The sequence below is a fragment of the Bombus pyrosoma genome, linkage group LG13, assembly GCF_014825855.1.
Source record: "Bombus pyrosoma isolate SC7728 linkage group LG13, ASM1482585v1, whole genome shotgun sequence".
NCBI classification, from domain to species: domain Eukaryota; kingdom Metazoa; phylum Arthropoda; class Insecta; order Hymenoptera; family Apidae; genus Bombus; species Bombus pyrosoma.
The window spans coordinates 3,596,478-3,615,480 of NC_057782.1; positions in this window are offsets into that span (position 1 = coordinate 3,596,478).

Below are 19,003 nucleotides of genomic sequence, written 5' to 3' on the forward strand. Positions count from 1 at the left end.
TTTCCATATGTATTTCCGATGCATGACGCATCGGAAAGTATGTTAATTCGTGGCCAAGCCGGAGGGGGCTCAATGACCGCGTTCGATTCCTCTCGCTTCTCGGGATCATACGCGTTGCGTGAAAGACATTTACCCGGTGGAAAGATCGAAATTCATCGGCGCCGATAACGAGCGCCGAACGTTGACAAAGGACCCTATCTGGAATCTGTTCGGAACGCAGCGCATACCGAACAGCCTGCATAAATGCATTCTCTCTCTCCAATCGTGGTTCGCGCTTGCACGAGCTCGACTTCTTCAAGACTGTTGTCTCTCCGTCTCTCTTTTTCTCGCCGGACCGAGACCCGCTTCCGTTCCGTTGCCGGACAGAATCTTTCCTCGGGTTTGAGTTGAATAAAACGCGTTTACAGTCGCCTCGTTCAACGTCGCTTATGCTAATTCCCTGCTGTCACGCGTACGCGTCCATCGTAGGAATTTACCCGGATTTATCATAAATTTAAATTCGAGAGAAGCCACGCCATTCCCATGGAAAACGATGCTCCCCTTGGCCGATAAACCGTTCCTGCCAGGAGGTCACCATCGCTAATGATTAATAGTCTATCCTTCTTCTTTCCCCTTTCCTGTCTAAATACATTCACGAATACGTTTGAACCAATAACGATCGAATCTTCGAGAGTTCGAGGAAGAGTGTAGTGAATATGATCGCGCGTGCATCGAGAACAGAAGTGGTTTCAGTTTGACCGGGCTGTTTCACGCACAGTGAGCCATTGTTATCGGACGGCGGTAAAGCGTTCATTGGCGTCCTCATCCATAGGAGGGGGAGGGGGAGGGGAACCAGTTCTATCTCTTCCCTTCTGATACAAGCTCGGCCAACTTCGAGAGACAGCTCTAAGGAACTTGAAAGACGCATTCTACTCTGGAACGCGACGCACTCAGAATCGTAAATGCGTGCTCCACTTGTCATCTCCGCACGGCAGGTTCATCGTCCAGCGTGCTCTGGAACGCAGAATAGGACGATGTTTCTGCTGGTTCTACCAGGAAAAGGCGTCGTTCGTTATCATACTGTGGAATTTTCACGGCCGTCGCGACGCGGCCACCCGCCCGCCTTCTCGATCACGCATGCGGGAATGCACGCGGCGTTTTCTGGAATTTATTATCGACCTACATGCGAACCGTTCTCGTATCGCGTCCACGTGATTCCTGACAGTAAAACGATTCTAAGGATGTAGGATACGGTGTAGGGGTCTAATCGGAATTTCGTTCTTCTGATCGATGTAATGGGGGTGTTTTCTTGCGTCACGTCGTTCAGTACATGACGTGGTTTTAAGTCTCGTTAAACGCGATCTTGTCTCGTGTTCGTTATTTTCAATTGTACGTAGGAAGAACGTATGGATTCGTTTGAAACATAGCTGAGGTCTGAAAAGTGAAATATAATACGACAAGCGAGATTGATACCGACAGAATCTTTAAACACTGTTTCCAGTTTTAGACAAATTCTAACTTCACGTAAAGCTTCATCATACGTAGTTGAACGAAAAATATTCAAATAACGTTTTCAAAATTCAGCTAAAATATTTCAGAAAAATGTTCCTCGTCCGAAAAATCATCACTCTTCTCGCAAGAATTCCATCTAATGTTTTAAAACACCGTCCCAACAAACACCCGCAGAATACCAATTTTTCTCAGGTTCGAAGCCACCCATGATGACCTAGAATCCCTTCAGAAATGCCAAGGAATTCCAACAAACACGAGTCGGATCCTTTAGATCCCGGTGATAAGCGGAATGCAGCCGATTTCTCCACCCCGGTTGAACCGGTCCCGGTGCTTGCTACCAGGTATTACCGCGATCGTTGTCGATGAGCGGCCATTACGAAGGCGCATAGATCATCGTTGCCATCGTTGATTCGAGGCCAAGAGGCAAAGGGGGGAAGCATTAAAAGGCAGCGCGCCAGGTTCGGTGACAATCAGGATGAATGGCGAATCGCATGGCGGCCATTCCTCTTCCTTGATCACGGACAGGTATTCCCTTCGGTTGTAAGGTCCTCCGGTTTCGTTTCTGCACGGACCGGCCGCGCGTTGTCCGGACTTTTGTAAATATTTCCAAGGCGGATGATGAACGCCGAATTAAATGAGCATTAATTATCGAGCGGGCGCGCGTCGCGTGGGCGTGATTCATGGGCCGGAAAGAGGCCCCTGGCTCCTACTCCTCTCGCTCTTCTCGCCTCTGTTCGTGTCCTGCTTCGTCATTTACCCGTCTCTATCTAGCTTTCCCAAGAGTTTGCATTTTTTTTATAAACGACCACGAGCCGCATAGAGTCGACGATGGAAGGCCAGGGATTCGACGCGAGAGAATTTATCGATCTTGATACTCGAGGTTGTTCGCAGCGTTACGGCAAGTGTCGATTTTGGACCTTTCACTAGGTACCAGCTATGAAGCTAACTAGGAAGAGTTACGATAGGAAAACTTCCTTTCAAAGGTGTTCATTTTGTTTTAATCGGATCGAGCGAGTGGCGAACTTGACCAGGAGCTAAAATTAAATATCTTATCCTGCTGCGTCCTTGTCGTTGCAATCGTGCTTCTCTATGTTATCGTTGATATGCATCGTTTCTCGTTGCAATTTTGTAGCGAAATCTTTTTAAAAATATCGAAGATTCGTTCAGACGAAAGTTAGATTAGTATACAAAAATTCGAGAACCGTAGCAGGGTCAGAATCATTTCCCGGTTTAGAGTGTTCCAAGTTTGTAGATATCAAACTAAAGGAGAATTCTAATAATAATTCACGTAGATTTCAATTTTCTTGTTCCCGGTAGAAGCAATGAAACGTAGTTTCTCCCTTTGATGTCGAAGGACATTCAAAGAATCCCAGACGATGAATTCGCGTCTTTTAAAAAACCATTTTCTAGCAAATCCACAGTTTCGATCCCCTATAACCAGTCGACGAAGACGGAGTTCCCTAGACCGTATTCTAACGCAAATACGTTGCGACGTCTGACGTCTGGCCGCGTAGCACCGGCGTGATTTTTCGTCGTAGGTCTCTGTTCCTCTCGCTGGCTGGATCGCGGCGATCTCGCAGCCGGTGAGCTGGTTCTCTCCGCTGGATTGTCCCCACGTCAGCACCGTTCTGCCTCCTCGTGGTCTCCGCTAGCCTAACACGAAGCTACGTCGCTACACGTGACTGCGGCCCATCCCACATCTCAGAGACGAAGTCTTGGCTTACCTAACCAGCGGGGCACCTGAATGATTTGCGTCCTAATCGGCCAGCGAACTCTCCGCGAGTATCGACAAGCTTTCTGCTCGCCTCCCTTCGAAGCTCGCCCCTTTCAGTCTACTCCCTTCGAACCAGCAAGATTACGTAACGCGTCAGATCATGTGGGTGGAGAACATGGAGGAAACGTCTGGTCGATAGGAAACGTATAGCTTCGATTCTCGAGATGGAGAATATTCTATACGTAACCATCCGCATTTGGACAACGAATATTCTGCTGCACCGATTGTTACGACACATATTTTTGAAGATAGAATTTAGGTCGAGGATGTTAACATCTAGAGGAATTCGACTCGAGAATTTTAGAATTTAGAGCAATGGAAGATTAGGTATTGAGACGAAGGACGAGAAAGCTGTGTTGTGTGTGGACATTACGTCTTCTTCTTTGTAAGTAGAGTAAATGGAGCGGCTAAAATACCTGGATGGGCCAAAATTTGCTCAGTGTTCGTTATTGAGTATATACAGATCGTCGAAACAAAAAAGTTCGCCTAGCAGTCAAAATGCCTAGCACTAACGTTAATCTATGCTACAAAGTAGTACGTGCCGCTTTTTAGATGTCAATAATCCGGTGGTTTTATTAGATCCGAAAGCCGAGTAAAAGCATCACGGAGGGTAATGAAAAATTCTGGACTTTGTTTAGAAAGTTTCCAAGTCGAATCAACTTCAATCTGATCATCAGACTGCATCGCGGTGCGCACTTTTCTTCTATTTCAAACCCACTACATTGACGCGTTTTCTCCAAGCATTCACCATACAGAGACTCGACGGAGTATGATGTGTACAAGTCCGTTAACGAGAGCATCGTAGTACCGCAACGTGATCAGGGATGCGGCAGATAAAAATCCCCTGACACGTTTACGTCTGTGCCAATGAGTTGTTCAGGTTGGCTAGACGATCACCGTGAATATTCAACGAAGATGACACGTGACGCAAGTAGATCAACGCTCGATGGTACAGGAAAGTTGCGATTTAATCGTCCCGGTCTCGACTGTTCGATTTCTTCAGCTGACTTAAGCGCGTGGAACGATTTCATACGATTCCTTAAAGAGATTCCTCCAAGAGGATTCTTCTTCCAGTCTCGACACCATTGCGTTTGTTTTACGTCGTGCACCGCACTCTGACGTAGTCCTGAGCACTGGCCGCTCATTTGCATCGAATTATCGTTGAATTTCCCAGAGTCAGAGTCGCGGGAGCGATTCGGGATGTCCAAGCCGCGTTCGGCGTTGTTTTACGGGCCGATGATTGGCGCGATGCGTGACGGTTCTCTCGTGGAAAGGTCGACCGAGGAGTTGTTACTCGTTATGCATCTGGTCCCAATCGCTGATACGTGAAATTGCGAGTTACCTGACATTCTGCCGCCGCGATCTCCACGGGTGTGGTCTCTAGCTGCAGTACCTTAACGATCCCTCAGCTTTCGGACGATCTCACGAATCCGTGGGATGATCTTTCTTCTATCATCATTTTCCTTCGTACTTTGCTCAAGGCTGGCTCGTCTTTTAGCAGCAATCGCAGTCCTTTGACCTCGTATTAATATACTTTACAACAGCCTGCCTTCGTTGATAATCTTTGCAGTGTGGCTGCTTTTGTATATAGATTGTATATGTGATAGATCACTGATGACCACTGCAAGGATCATGAATATTTGTAACAGTTATTAGACGTACATGCTTTATTTAGTTATATGAAATGTGCTAATTATATTATAAATAGATATGCAAAATGCTTGGACAAGACAATATTGTTAAAGATGTTGATTAACTTGATCAAGCAGATTTTATGATTACCTTTATGTCATCTTCTTCGTATGCAATCGCGTACTTGGGTAATGAAATTGTTAAATTATTGAAAAGTGGAGTCGATCAGTTTGCTTTCTAAAAAGCATATATGCTACTCAGATATAAGGTCGTTTCTACTCGATTCTGCTCCTCCGCTATTCTTTCTTTCTTTGTTTCCTCATTCGCTTCATTCTGTTCCTTTCATATCCCCCTGAATCTTCGTTTCTACTTCTTCCTCTCGTTCTCTCGTACTTGCTATTGAGCAAGTAGTTTCAATAGAAGGTTACTATAATAGTATTCAATTATATAAGAGAAAGGGTGAAAGGGCACCTAACCAACCTAAGGATGTCCAATCCCGAACAAGCAACAAGAGCCGAACCACGTTTCTGCAAACACCTACTTGCAAAAGCTTTCAGGCAGCTGGAGTTGTCGCATTAATCGTGGCTCGTTACGCTCTAGAAATAGAGGCAATTCCGCAAGATAAAGGGCCGCGCTCGAAGCGAGCAGGTGTGCGATCAAAGGCCAAAATCACGCGACTATTGTCGGCTGGTAGCGAAGCAACGATTGACCTTTTTGGCCGCGCCGGTTTTAAAGCAACACCGTGGCTAAGTGGTGTAAATGGTTTGCACCAGCTATCTGGCCAAGCTCGAGCGTCCCTGCTTTACGGTGAAAGGTGGGAATACCATTGTACCTTTTACGTCGACTCCTGGACGACTCGAAAGCATCAGCGAAGGAAGCTGTGAATTTAAGGCCGCAAGAAAATCACGGAGAAAGAAAGAGAGACCGAACGGATAGCCAAGCGAAGAAATCGTTTCACGAGGAATCGATTCTAGGAGCGGCGCGATCCAGAAAGTCGGAAAAATACATCTCTCAGCTGCGTTCAGAACGCCGCGTAAGAAACGCGCGGCAGAAGCCTAGAACGTTGCGCAAGCAGCACGCATGCCATCGTGTTATCGTCACGCGACGAAAAAAGTCCACCGACGTGGTAACCGTGTCACGATTCGTTCTATCGTCGGGGATTGCGTGTATCACGGTGCTCGTAAAATATCATTCTATGAAAGATCTAACAGAAGCTTGTCCTGTCTCGATTCGCCATAATGGAACACAATCACGGGGAAAGGATCGATTTCTGTGATCTTACCGTGTTGGTTTTACTCTTCTTCGGAGGATACTGATTCTCAAACGAGCAATCTCGAGGATAACTTTGTAACCGATGGAGAAAGAGCTACTAATCGATATTTCGAAATTGAAACGTCGGCATCGTTTTTCAGAAACGATCGCCTCTTCATTATGTCGTGGTCGCGAGACCTTATCTCGAGGAAGCGAAGAGAAAGAGATAGAGGAATCGTCGCGAAGGGTGAAACTCTTGGTTCGACACGCTGATAAATGGTTTAGGACATGCGATTCCTCGTGATCCCTTTGAGACCAGTGAACACACGATAGATCTTGCCCGCTTTGGAAACGACACAGTGAACAGTTCAGGCCTGTTGCAATGGAGAACGAGACGACAACTCGGGGGCGAGGGGAATCAACGATGAAACAACGAAAGGGGGACGCAGCAGTGGAGAACGGTTCGGTGCACAGGTGGTTAAGGTTGCCAAGCTGTGGACGTATAAAGGAGGACTGGGATCGCGTGAGTACCGGCCAAGCGGTCGTACACATGTAGACATCAGATACCACGCGTGGCACCGGTCACGACAGGACTCAGGATCTTCGTCGCCGACTACAAGGAGCTGCGGAAAAATTCCGAGACGACCAAGGGGCTAACTCCGACTGTACTTCTTCGATAGCGTGTCGTCGTGGAAAATACGCGATTGTTCCCACCGTTTTGAGGGATTCTTCGCAGATAGAAGAATACTTTGCGCATTGGTTCAGCTGTTTCTCGATGAAAAATGTTTGGATGTTTAAATATCCTTTGATCCCTTTGAAACTACGTTTAATTAGGTGGCAAGAAGATTGTTGTTTGTAACCTCGTCAGTAGCCTTTGATAAGAAGATGTGTAATCGTTCTGAATTTTATTTGATTGTTCTTGGATGCTTTTCTTGAAGCACTATACTTTATCAAACGAAGAGAAGATTCTCAAGAAACAGCTTCTTTTTTATGTCTTGAGCATCTTTTGGTTCCTCCTTCGAGTGAAGTTTTCATCAGGAGGAAGAAGGATTCCTCTGTGAGGTTTTATGCGTTTCTCGATAGAATTAGAAAGCTATGTGGGTATTTTGAGTTTCGTTCGATTTGCTTTTTTAATTTCTTCAGTATCCTTCGAGTCCGTTTCTGATCCGAAAGCGGAAAAATTCTTAAAAGGTGCTTGGATGTTCTAAGTATTTTCTTAAACACACAACTGTGTGCGGCTTTCGAATGTTGTTTGGTTTGTCTTCTGAAGGCAATTTTAGCGAAGTCAGAATGAACCTTACGCGCAAAGTGCTCGACGTATAAATACGAAACTTAATTACGATTGGTAAAGTTTCACATGGTTATGTCGTTAAATTTGGAACATGCTTATAAACTATTCTTTAATGATTCTTCTCGATGCACTTTGAGGTCGGTGTATTTGGTAACAACCTCGGTTTCCTAGCGAACGAACATTCAGTACGCTGGATGTCTGAGGAAGAGATGGTAGATCGTATGTTGCAGCGTATAATGTGCTAGACGATTCGTAAAACCGTTCATGATACCCGTGGCTTTAATGGAAATACCAGTATCTGAATGTACTTGTTTCAGCACTTTGTGGACAGGGTAGATAGCGCGCTTTTCCCCTTCCTTATGTCTTCTCTTCTCTCTGCCAGCTTCGCTAATATTCCTGAGAATCTTGTTGCGTTTCTTATTCATTCATGGTATTAAAGCAGTCAGGGGGTAATGTCTCTTAAATTGCCAGAGGTATGGCAAATTAAGCTGATCGTTAATCTTCCAGATAATAGCCTGAAATATTTTCATTTCATATTCGCTGTCGCATCATTTCAAGAATTTCCATACGTACCTACTTCTTCAAAAAAATTAAAGGGACCTTCGATATTCTTACCATCAACCCTTTCAGAACGCAAGAATATGTAACAGCATGGATGTTGTATTAGGTTAAGTGTCTTTCTTTTACAGACAAGTCTTTTACAACGATGCATCTTTATACAAACATGAAACCTAATCTATCGAACGTTGTGATCTTTATCTTGATAGCACAAAATGGATCATACGTAATTCGATAAGATAATATAAAACGGAAAATGTGCATCCATTATTTCCTTATAAAACGAAAGAAACTTTTCGGACGACCTAATACGTTCAACGTAATTCTTGAAATAAGATACGAATTTCATTTATAATTTAATTCAACGTTGTAATAAATTTCAATGATGTCAAAAAGATCACGATATTCCAGCAATCTTTCTAAGAAAGAGGGGTGCTAGAAGTTTTTCTATCGTATTCTTATCCTTTTAAATCCTTTCGCGTTACATGTCCAAAGCATCGTCTACCAAAATTATCGATGAAATTAAAGAAGTTGCACGAAATCTCCAAAGGAAAGAATAATCATCCCACTGTTCCATCAACGTGTGTAAGGGGTGTCTAGAGAAATATTCGACTTTAATGCGAGCAAGATAATCGTCGGCACGTAATCGTGCATTGTAGCCAGTGGCCATTGATTTCCAAGTGGTCTAACCCCGGCGGCTTAGGGCACGCACGCACGATGAATAATAAGACGATTTTTCAGCAGGTATTATCGCGGGTAAGTCGGGCTTTTAGTGAGTACGCGGCAGAAGAAACGGGGCCCAGTGACCCGGCGTTTTTCGGGGACGATCCATTTGTATCTTCAGCGGACTTGTCCCCGGCAGTGTAAGGACCCCTGCAGTTTCGCCACACTTGTATTTGCATTCGGTGACCAAAGCTCGCGCTGGGACCATCCGTAAATTAACCCGCGCCGTTCCATCGCGTTTCGAATGAGATATCGAGCAGCCGCCCTCCACCGAGCTGCCCTTCGATAAACTATCTCTCGTGCCGGCGTGAAAGGGCGTTCTTGTCATTCCTCCCGGACCGGTTCGCGCCTTCACTGCATCCTTTTCTTTCTTCTAATCCTTCCGGTAGCTTTTTTAACAGCAGGTAGGTATTTTTTAAATATTCTTTCCTCAACTTTTTAGAAAATGTATCACAATCTTGCGCAAGTACATGCAGTGGTATCGAAGAATATTTTATATGGTGTTGCTTTAATTTTACTTGTAATTAGAGAACTATTCAATTATAAATCACGATAACTACAGCTGTCCTGTTTTTTTTTTTAATTTTAATTTCAATGTCATCTTGTAACCAAAAATGAATATTTTAATACAAAGTGAAAGTAGATAAGTCTTGTCAAATCTTATTAGATACAAGTTCCAAGATACAGTCGATGAAGTTTTGTGAAAATCAAAGGCACTTGAGAAAGGAAATTATGCAATAGTAGGAAATATTGCACAAGCTCACGCCTCTTTTTTCGTACAATCAACGGCAACATCGTCTCGATCCACCAGGCGTTTCGAAGAGACACCCGACGAGAAAAAACCGCTTTTTCGACCAACGGCTGCGACATTAACGAAGCGATTGTTCTCCGGCCATAAAAGGCGATCCGTGGAGAACGTTATCGACCGCGGGGAATTGCTATATAAACGTGCACGATCGTCACGGGGGTTGGGACAGGAATCCACGGACGTTACTGACACGTCGTTCGAGTTCGACAAGCTTCTCGGAACAGCACTAATTCCCGATGATGGCTGCTGCCGACTGTTCTCCACCCATCGTGACGTCCCGCTGCGACCGGCCCCGTAACTTCTCCTGGCTATCATAACCGAACATTAGGAATTTGAGTGGCGAGAGGAGAGGTCGGCCCGCGAGCCTAACGGGGTTCAATAACCTCAAGCAACGTGAACATGGACATATTTCAATCCGTTTCAGACGTCGGTTCGATAAGCGACCAACATCAGTCAGTCAAGAGGTGTCCGACTAAATGTACCTTCTGGACGTGGCTAGGTGTCCGAAACTGGGCACAGGTGATTCTGAAGCGTTTCAGTGGCTTGTAGTATTTTTAGATCATTGCTTCTCTCAAGGGAGGGAGAACATTTTTTAGACTGACGAGATGACGATTGGTTCAAATCAAATATTAATTTGAAATCATGTTTTAATGGCTGCTGGGGTCTTTATTTATAGAGTTTAAAGTTCGAATACTGGCAGGGGAAGAAGATTTTTGAGTTGGATTTATGGTAGAAATTTCGGATAGATGACTTTTATAGACTCGATGAATCTTTCGTATTAGTGCCTACCTACAGAAAATAAATTTTTGGTTCTCAAGGGGTGTTGATTGATTTATGTCTATCTGAAGGAAGGATGCAGGAAATCTTACTTGAAGAATGTTTCTTTACAGATATGTGACGATTAATATTATCGTAAAATATTTCTGAAATATTCAAAGTTCTTCTTATAACACTTTGATCTTTATTTCCCATGATTCGAAGTGTCTCCGCAGAGTAAACGAATCTAGTTTTCGAGGAAGAGTTCTAATTTTAAAATGTTCTTTTCATAATGTTTTCTATATATTTATGGTCAACAATCTTCGAGTTGAGAAACAATAAATTGATAGAAATTTTACTTCTTCGATATCTCGAAGCTATTGGAACGGCAAACTCTTTACGTATCAAGCACGAACACATATCGAAATATCGAATCATCGATCGATATTAAGCGATTTACTTCTTTAAAAAAAGGAACACGGTGACCTTTCGTAGAAATTCATGTCAAGTGAGGAGTTGCGCAAGTGTGACAGTTGCCACAAACGGGCCATAAATCGTATCGAATCGTTTCGAATTGCGAGTTGCATCGAGCTTGCTATGCGGGAACGCCGCGAGACACGTGAATGGCACCATAGGCGTGTTAAATATGATCGCACGAAATCAAACCGATCTTTCCCCATGGGCGAGGCACAGGTTAGACTCAATCAACCATCGAGAGCAAAACGAGGGACATCTATCACGCGGCAATGAATCGTAATGGGCCCGACGACCATGGGGGGCCTTATAGAAGGGATCTTATAAGCGACAGCTATCCGTCATCGTGCCGCCGCCTTCCTTCGAAACTTCCATTGGAACACAGAAAAAAAGAAAGAAATTCGAAAGGGGATGAGAGGAACACCAAAAGCAATTTTTATTCGTCTTCCACCGTGTCCCGTGCGTGGTTAGGAGATATACTACTAGTCGATTGACTCGTCCTTCGCGTGATTCTGGAATTGCTTTGATCATCAATTCACTGGATCAAGATGACAGATACTGTCTTTGATGAATCTATATTTTGATCGAGACAAGCTTTTAGCATAGCGAGATCCTGTAACTTATATGTCGTGTGTCATCGATGAATCAGAAGAGGGAGACAATGTTAAAGAATATTAAAATGCTGCAAATAATATTTATATATACATATGTCGAATTACAAGGACCTCGACTAACTTTTTTGGTACTCATGCTCATTTTCTAGGATTCGTTCAAACACCAGGAAACTATTATTTGAAGAAAAATAATCATTCATCGCGTCAAACTTCCATTAAATTCGTCCAGACGTCATTTATTAGGTTGTCCGAAAAGTATCTTTCGCTAAGGAAATAATATTTTTTGTTTTATATTAGTTTATTGAATTATGCACGAACATAATAACAGAAATAGAATGAAATGGGCCACACCTAATTCAATAAAATAATATAAAACAGAAATTGTTGTTCATCTATTATCACCTTATGAAACGAAAGAAACTTTTCGGACAACCTAATACATTCCAACTGTAGTCACTAGTTTAACAAAAGTATGAAATCGTGTCCGATCCACTGCTCGATGATTGCTTGACTTCAGCTAAATTTGTCTTGGATCCACCCTTTGAATAATGATAAGTAGGATCTCTTACACCAGGTATCATCAAATATCATTCGCCTCATCATTGGGGTAATTTAACCACTTAAAAATTTAGCTAATTTAATTCCATGTAAATATATCAATATGGTCGTAGATGGAACACATCCACTACGATTAACCAATCTGTCCTACACATAAAATAGAAAACAGACCTAATTTTCCAATCACGAAGTCGGGTAGAATTAGATAGCGCAGAACTGGGATCGAAATCGATTATAATCATGTTTCGTGGCGTTTCTGCATTTATCTATCTTGGATGCGATCGACGAGAGTTGCAACGAGATCGAAAAGAGAGAAAAGAAAATCGGGGGCCTGACCAGTGGAAGAGTAACACGATGTATCCTTCGCCGCGTCTTCGAAGGCATCTGCCGATCGCCGGTCGATAAAGGCCCCCGGAATCGATTCCTCGCTCGGTTTACTTTAATGACGCTCGTATTGGCTCGGTAAGTACGTTATGATTTCTCTAACTAGTATCACGCACACGTCCTGCAAACCTAGCCTCCTGCCGCGATTCAAAAGCTATCCGCATCTCGAGGGCGTCCTTTCTTCCCTCTTTCTTCTCTTCCTTTTCGCTTCCACCTTGCTTGGAATATCGTTCAGTCCGAGAATCGTCCGCAATCTCGAGATCATATTAACGGTAATGGCAACGGAAATCTTTATTCGAACAAGTTGAAATCGGCCGGTGGATGCCAGTAAACGACGAACACGCGATCCGATGCTATTGAATATTGGTTATCATTAGGTCTAGCTTATCAATCGCTCTAACGACCAACCCGTTTATTAAAACGCGAATTCGATCGTGACCGCGAAATGTGTTACAAAATGAACGATGAAATTTTAATTTTGTAAAAATAGGACAGACGATTTATTTCTTTGCTCCCTACAAATAGAATTTCAAATTTAATACGGAGTACTTTGCGTGTCAGCTGCAGCTCGATGACAAAGTTTCTTCGCTGATTTATAGCTTTCTTTGGCTTGTTTCAAGCACTTTGTGTGGTTACACAACTATCTGTCGGGGTAGAAAAGCAGAAGAGACGCACTCTTCCTACGACGTAGACGAAGATGGCTGGTTACAAATACTAGGTTGTCCGAAAAGTCTCTTTCTTTTACAGACACGTCTTTTACAACGATGCATCTTTATACAAACATGAAACCTAATCTATCAAACGTTATGATCTTTATCTTGATAGAACAAAATGGATCATACATAATTCGATAAAATAATGTAAAACGAAAGATGTCGTGCATCCATTATTTCCTTATAAAACGAAAGAAACTTTTCGGACGACCTAATAAATATAAACACGTGGACTATATAGTAAAGAAAAACCGCGTGAAATTTTCAAGACTATGATACGTAAAGTTATACAGTGGCTGCGAAAAATATTGATACACCATTGTATTTATTGTAATATTTACACACTAATTAATTCGTTTCAAATATATTGAATTTCGTATCGTTAAGTAGTTCTTTCACCTAACCATAAAAATTTGATACCGTGAAATCGCCTCATTGAAATATGTGCAAATATTTTTCGTAAATCAATTAGATTTGCATCCTAATCGCTATCATAACATAAAGCATAGAAGATAGACAGCAGATATTTATACGCTCCTTCCATACCGTTCCAACTGCACAAACAGCAAACAGTTACATAACTAAAATCCTCATCCAGGACTTTCTTCTAACACAAGAAATCTGCATAGCGCGAAATAGCGAGCAACCCCGTGATCGAAAGCGCACAAAGGTCCACTCACTGCCGCATTCCATCCAGATCGAGCCTTTAATATAAATAGAGAACGTATACAATACGTGTATACCTACGGCCGGGCAATCATCGTCGGTCTCCGGGCTCGCGTTCGTCGATGGGAGTTAAGCCCGTGTCAAGTCCGTGACTTTACATAGCCGGCGGTGTGTGTTAGAGAGTGGCCCGTGATCTTGAAGCAGCGCATCCGAGAGAGGCCGCGGCGTTATCTGAAATATTGCGGCCGTATCTCGGTTGGCGCGCCGCGCCGTACGCTCGGCATCGCGAGTGACCCTTATCGAGCCATGAGCGCGACCTTTCACCGCCGCTGAAAGAACCGACGTAATAACTCGCGGCGATAATCGGCCGAGAATAAGGAGAAAAAAAAAACGCTGCTTGGCTCCGATACCGGCCGTTCGCGCGCCACAATAAATAAGACTTCAACGTGGCACCGAGGAATCCGCGCTGGCTTAACACGTGAGGACGCCCTGGGTGGTAATAGGCTTGCTGTGGGTGCCGATGGTTGTACAACTGCGTCTATCGCTCGGCCTACTTCGTTCATGTATACTTTATCGTGTACATTGTTCGTCACAGAGTTGATAGATTTTAATGTCGTTGTTGTTTCCTGGATCAAATTTATGCGATCAAGTCACACCTCCAAGTCTTGGTAAACTGATGATTCAATGACGTTTAAAGTTTCTGGAGAAGGATCGTGTAATATAAAAAGTAGACGAAACTTGTAATTTGTAAACAGCATGGGAGAAGGTAGAATTATTTGAATCGATCTAAGCAATTTGCCGTGAAAGTTACCAAATTCAGTTACGAGTAGTATTTGAGCGATTCGTATTTGGAAACCGGTTGCTTGGTTCGCAGTTTGTGACAGGTTTGAGTGTACGATGTGAGTAAAGTGATTCTACGATCCGTAAAGATAAACGAGAAACTAGGATTCCGTCTCTTCGCTTAAAATCTGCATTTTTATATCTCAATCTTTCCCGAAAATGTAAAATTTATCTCCAACATCTTTACACACTTGTCTCGTTCCCAATGTATAAATTATTCTACCTAAATAAATAAATAAAAATATCATGGATCCTCTACTACCTCTGTCTCGTCGTGGAATAATTATACAGAAGAGAAAAATGATGCTTTCACGGTAAGCATTGCAGTTTCAACATCTTCCCACATTCCTTTAAAGAAATATTATTCCTGAGAGCACCCAGACGCGGTGCACGCAGCTCACGTCTTCCAAGGTAATTCCTGTATTTACACGGTAACGAGCGAATCTGCCGCGATTCCGTCGACGTTCGCGCGGAATATTTCGATTCGACTCGCGTGGTGAGACGTCGTGAAGGTGGCGGTTCCGTGAACACGGCCGGCGTAAAGGGACGACGAGCCAGGCGTCTGCTCGTATTATGCAAAACGGCGCTGGCCTGCCGACCGCTGCGCCTACATGCGCGAGATCGTTCGATATATCGAAGCGGTAGACCACCATGGGGCAGATCGAGAGTGGCACGGTGCCCCTGTCAATTTATTACGTCGCTTTGTTGCCACTCGCCATCGAATCTATCGTAATAATTCAGCGTTGACGTTTGTTCGATGGTTTAGTGCACCTTGCGCGTTGATCGGTGAAAAATTGCGCCGCCTTTAGATCGACGCCTCGACCATTGATATGAAAGATCTTGACTCGAATTCATAGTGGCATTGATAATACACGCGTGATAAATTAGAAATTTTCCTTTCTATTAAAAATCCTTATTTTTCTCTGACACAGACTCGATACGAGCAGCTCAGAAGCCACAACGATCAACTCCATAAATTGAAAAGAAAGGTGGTGTTATCGACACTGTCTTTTAAATGTACTTTAGAATTCACCGTTATTTATATATCATCTACTTACGATAAATGAACTTATAGAAGCAAATATTTGTTTCCAAAAAATTGAATATTAATGGCGTATTTAATTAACGCACTTAATGTCGTCTAATGGCATTAAGAACGGATTTAAGAAGTTAATAAAAAAGAGTGTTGAATAATTTGGTTTCTGAAAGACTCACACGTGATAATTTAAAAGTTTGAACAAACTACAATTATTCGATTATATAAAATTGATCGGTATTATGTCAAAAATGAAGAAGTCTTTTCTACCTTTCCAAGCTGATTAAAAATTCCAACAAGTACAGAGTCTATTACGATATTCCGTCGATTTATCATAGAGCTCGTTACGCCTTAGCAACGAATCGATCATAATAACTCAACGTTACCGTTGTTTCAATATCTCTTCTCTTTACTGAAAAATCTGATCGTTTCGTAGGCAACGCCGACACAGTGATTCAGTGAAGTTCTCGTTTCGATTTCGCGGATACGCAAGCGTAACTCCTCCGGTTTGTTGAGTGATATTATTGCAATCACTGGCGTCGGTGTATCGTTGCCTTCGAGAAATGAAATCGCAATTAGCGAGCGAGATTTATAGCGATCGGCACGATAATGCAAATCTGCTAATATATTCGATTCGTTGACGCGAACGTGCGATTAATATTTCAATATCTCCCCGGTTGCGGGTAATCGAAGAAAACCAAAAGGCTAATATCGTGACGATCGAAAGTACGAGTGTCGAGAATGTTGAAATTATTTGGATCTTGGAAGATATGACACGAATTTTCGATTACCTTGTATAGTTTAAATTATATATAACGATGTAAAGTTACGAATTTCAAAATCACCCTCATTTCGAATCTACTCTTCGAAATCGTACCCTTTTCGCAACTTCATTCTCATTTCAACAAACAGAAGGATTAAATTGTTTTAAGAAAATTTTTATGGGTCGAAGAATTCAATCGGAACGACAGATCACACATATCAGTAGCAACTCTTTCATATGTTTCTCAAACTTGAGAAATTTTCTAACGATAAGAAAACGTAATTAAATAAAAGATATGACGATCTGCTTGTCCGTTCTTAGGAACTAAGACTAAGGAATATACATAACTCTGCTCTAAAATTATCCTTCTATGTACACTGCACTATATTTTCGACAAAAATATTTGTCAAAAAATTCACGTCCGTCTAGCAGTATAACTGACAACAAGTAACATAATTCTTTAGAGAAGTAAAATACTGCTTATCGTGAATGTCACTGTGGAAAATAATAGATCTCACGGATCATTTGGCAACGCTCGACGCCCACTAAATTTCACTCAACTGCGAAGTATCGAAAGGCATTCGAGCAAATGGCCAGTCTGTTCGTTTTTCGCGAACGCCTGTCGGCGATACGAAACGCTCCGTTCGATGCGATCTTGGAGTTGGCCAAGCAGCGCCAAGACTTCTCCTCGGTTCACAGATACGATCCGAGGATATCCTCCCGGGGAATAAATATCCCGAACAGTCTTTCGAGGCTGGCCAGTTCCCTCTGTCGAGATCCTCTGTCGACAGACGGACGGACGAGAGATAATTGTCGAGCGCGTCGATCGTGCCAACAGATTGTCTGTCCGAGAGCACACGGATAGAAGGTGCCGATGATTTCTTCGTCCTCGCTTAGGTGACGCAATCGAGGGCGGCAGGGACGATGGATCGAGCGGACGAGGGTCAGATCGATCGATCGATCTGACCGATACGACGCCCTCGAACGAGGGAATGACGCAATCGAATTTGTATCGGATTGGCACGTTCGCCCTGACTCGGACTTTTAATTACTTGTCGATCGGGTGTCATCGTATTGGCGAAAATTATTCCCGCTTTTTATCGCCTGTCTGTCCACTGGCGATTGTTATTGTTACAAACGAGACAGGACCTGTTACGGTGGATGAAGAACGAGCGATAGAGCGCGAGTAAATTGCATTTTAGCGTAGCGATCCTTGAGATGCCTTAAAGAGTGAAGGTACTCAAGGACTCGTTGGAATCGTCGGTAATTGAATCATTAGTCTCGAAGATGCGCAGGTTGTCTGTTTCTGCTTCTATTAATGTTGTAAGAAGTATAATCTGAATATCGAGGACATTTGTTATAAAGTAATTGGTACACGTTAGGCAGGATGGTTAGAAAAATCGTGGAATTGAAACATACGCAAAGTGAATTTTCTGCGCGACACAATGGCAGATGTATAGTCGGAGTATGGTATAGGAAAAGAATACACGGAAGAGAATGAACGTTGGTGAATGCACGAACGCGATACGCATCGCGTGGGTGCGTTCGACTGTGTCGATCTTGGAAGACGTACACGATATGGGACGACTTCGATCCGATCTGTCACTCCCCGATCGCAGCAACGAACAGTCGAAACTATTTTCGCGTTGACTTTCACGTCGCGTTTCACTTCCTAGAAATTGTTCCTGCTTATGAAACTATTCGTCATTATTTTGCACGCTCGTATCAAACTCAAAATTCGATTCAGAAGAAACGTCAAATACATTAAGAGAGTAATAAAAATTAATAAAGAAAAATATATCGTTACACCGACGTTTCTCGTAAATAGACTACGGATATTTATGCAGATTCATGTTCTTACGAGCGTAATTTAAAAAATTGGATCCAAGTAGGAAATTGTTTCACATAATTGCATAAAAATCCAATAAGCTACAACATTTCACCAGCCTGACAAAAGACTCTCAAGCTCTCAACTCTTCGAAGAAGGTCGAATGCCAAAGGATTTACTCTTTCGAAAAAGGAACAATGGTCGATTTACGTTGGCAGCTCTTGCAAATCCCTCGCCGGCTGAAAAAAAGGAAACCACTTTACTACGCTTAATCCCCCGACAAATGTCAAGGAAACGTGTCCGGAGCGGCATTGGAAGCAGAATTTGCGTAGAAGAAATCTCGTTTCTCTTGCGGATGTCAGGAAGCGTGTTTGCTCGCGAGTCGAACGAATATATCGTGTCCCGTGGAGGGAAACGATCTCTGGACGATATCCACGATCCGTCCATGCAGCAGTCGGTAGCCATGGGTCCCGTAACTCCCACAAGACCGTATAAGCATCGGGTGTCCCCCTCTTTTGCAGGCGGTTCTGGACGAGCCCACACGGGGCCACGCTCTAAGAGGATAAATTTCTAAGTGAGCGGCGTGCTGCATCACCATATAGGAGAATAATGTGACATTTTTTCCCACGTGGGGCCACTCTCCCAACGAGGAAGAACGTAACCGGCGGCCATACAGATATTCCGTACATGGCGGCCGTGCCGCCTCTTTAAGACGGTTGCGCGAACGCTCGCCTCTATCCTCGGCGCGAGCCGCGCGGAACCGCAGCACGCCACCGCTCGTAACTTATCTAGCGTTACGTTTACACGCGCGGCTACCGCAACCCCTGCCAACGGAGCTCTACT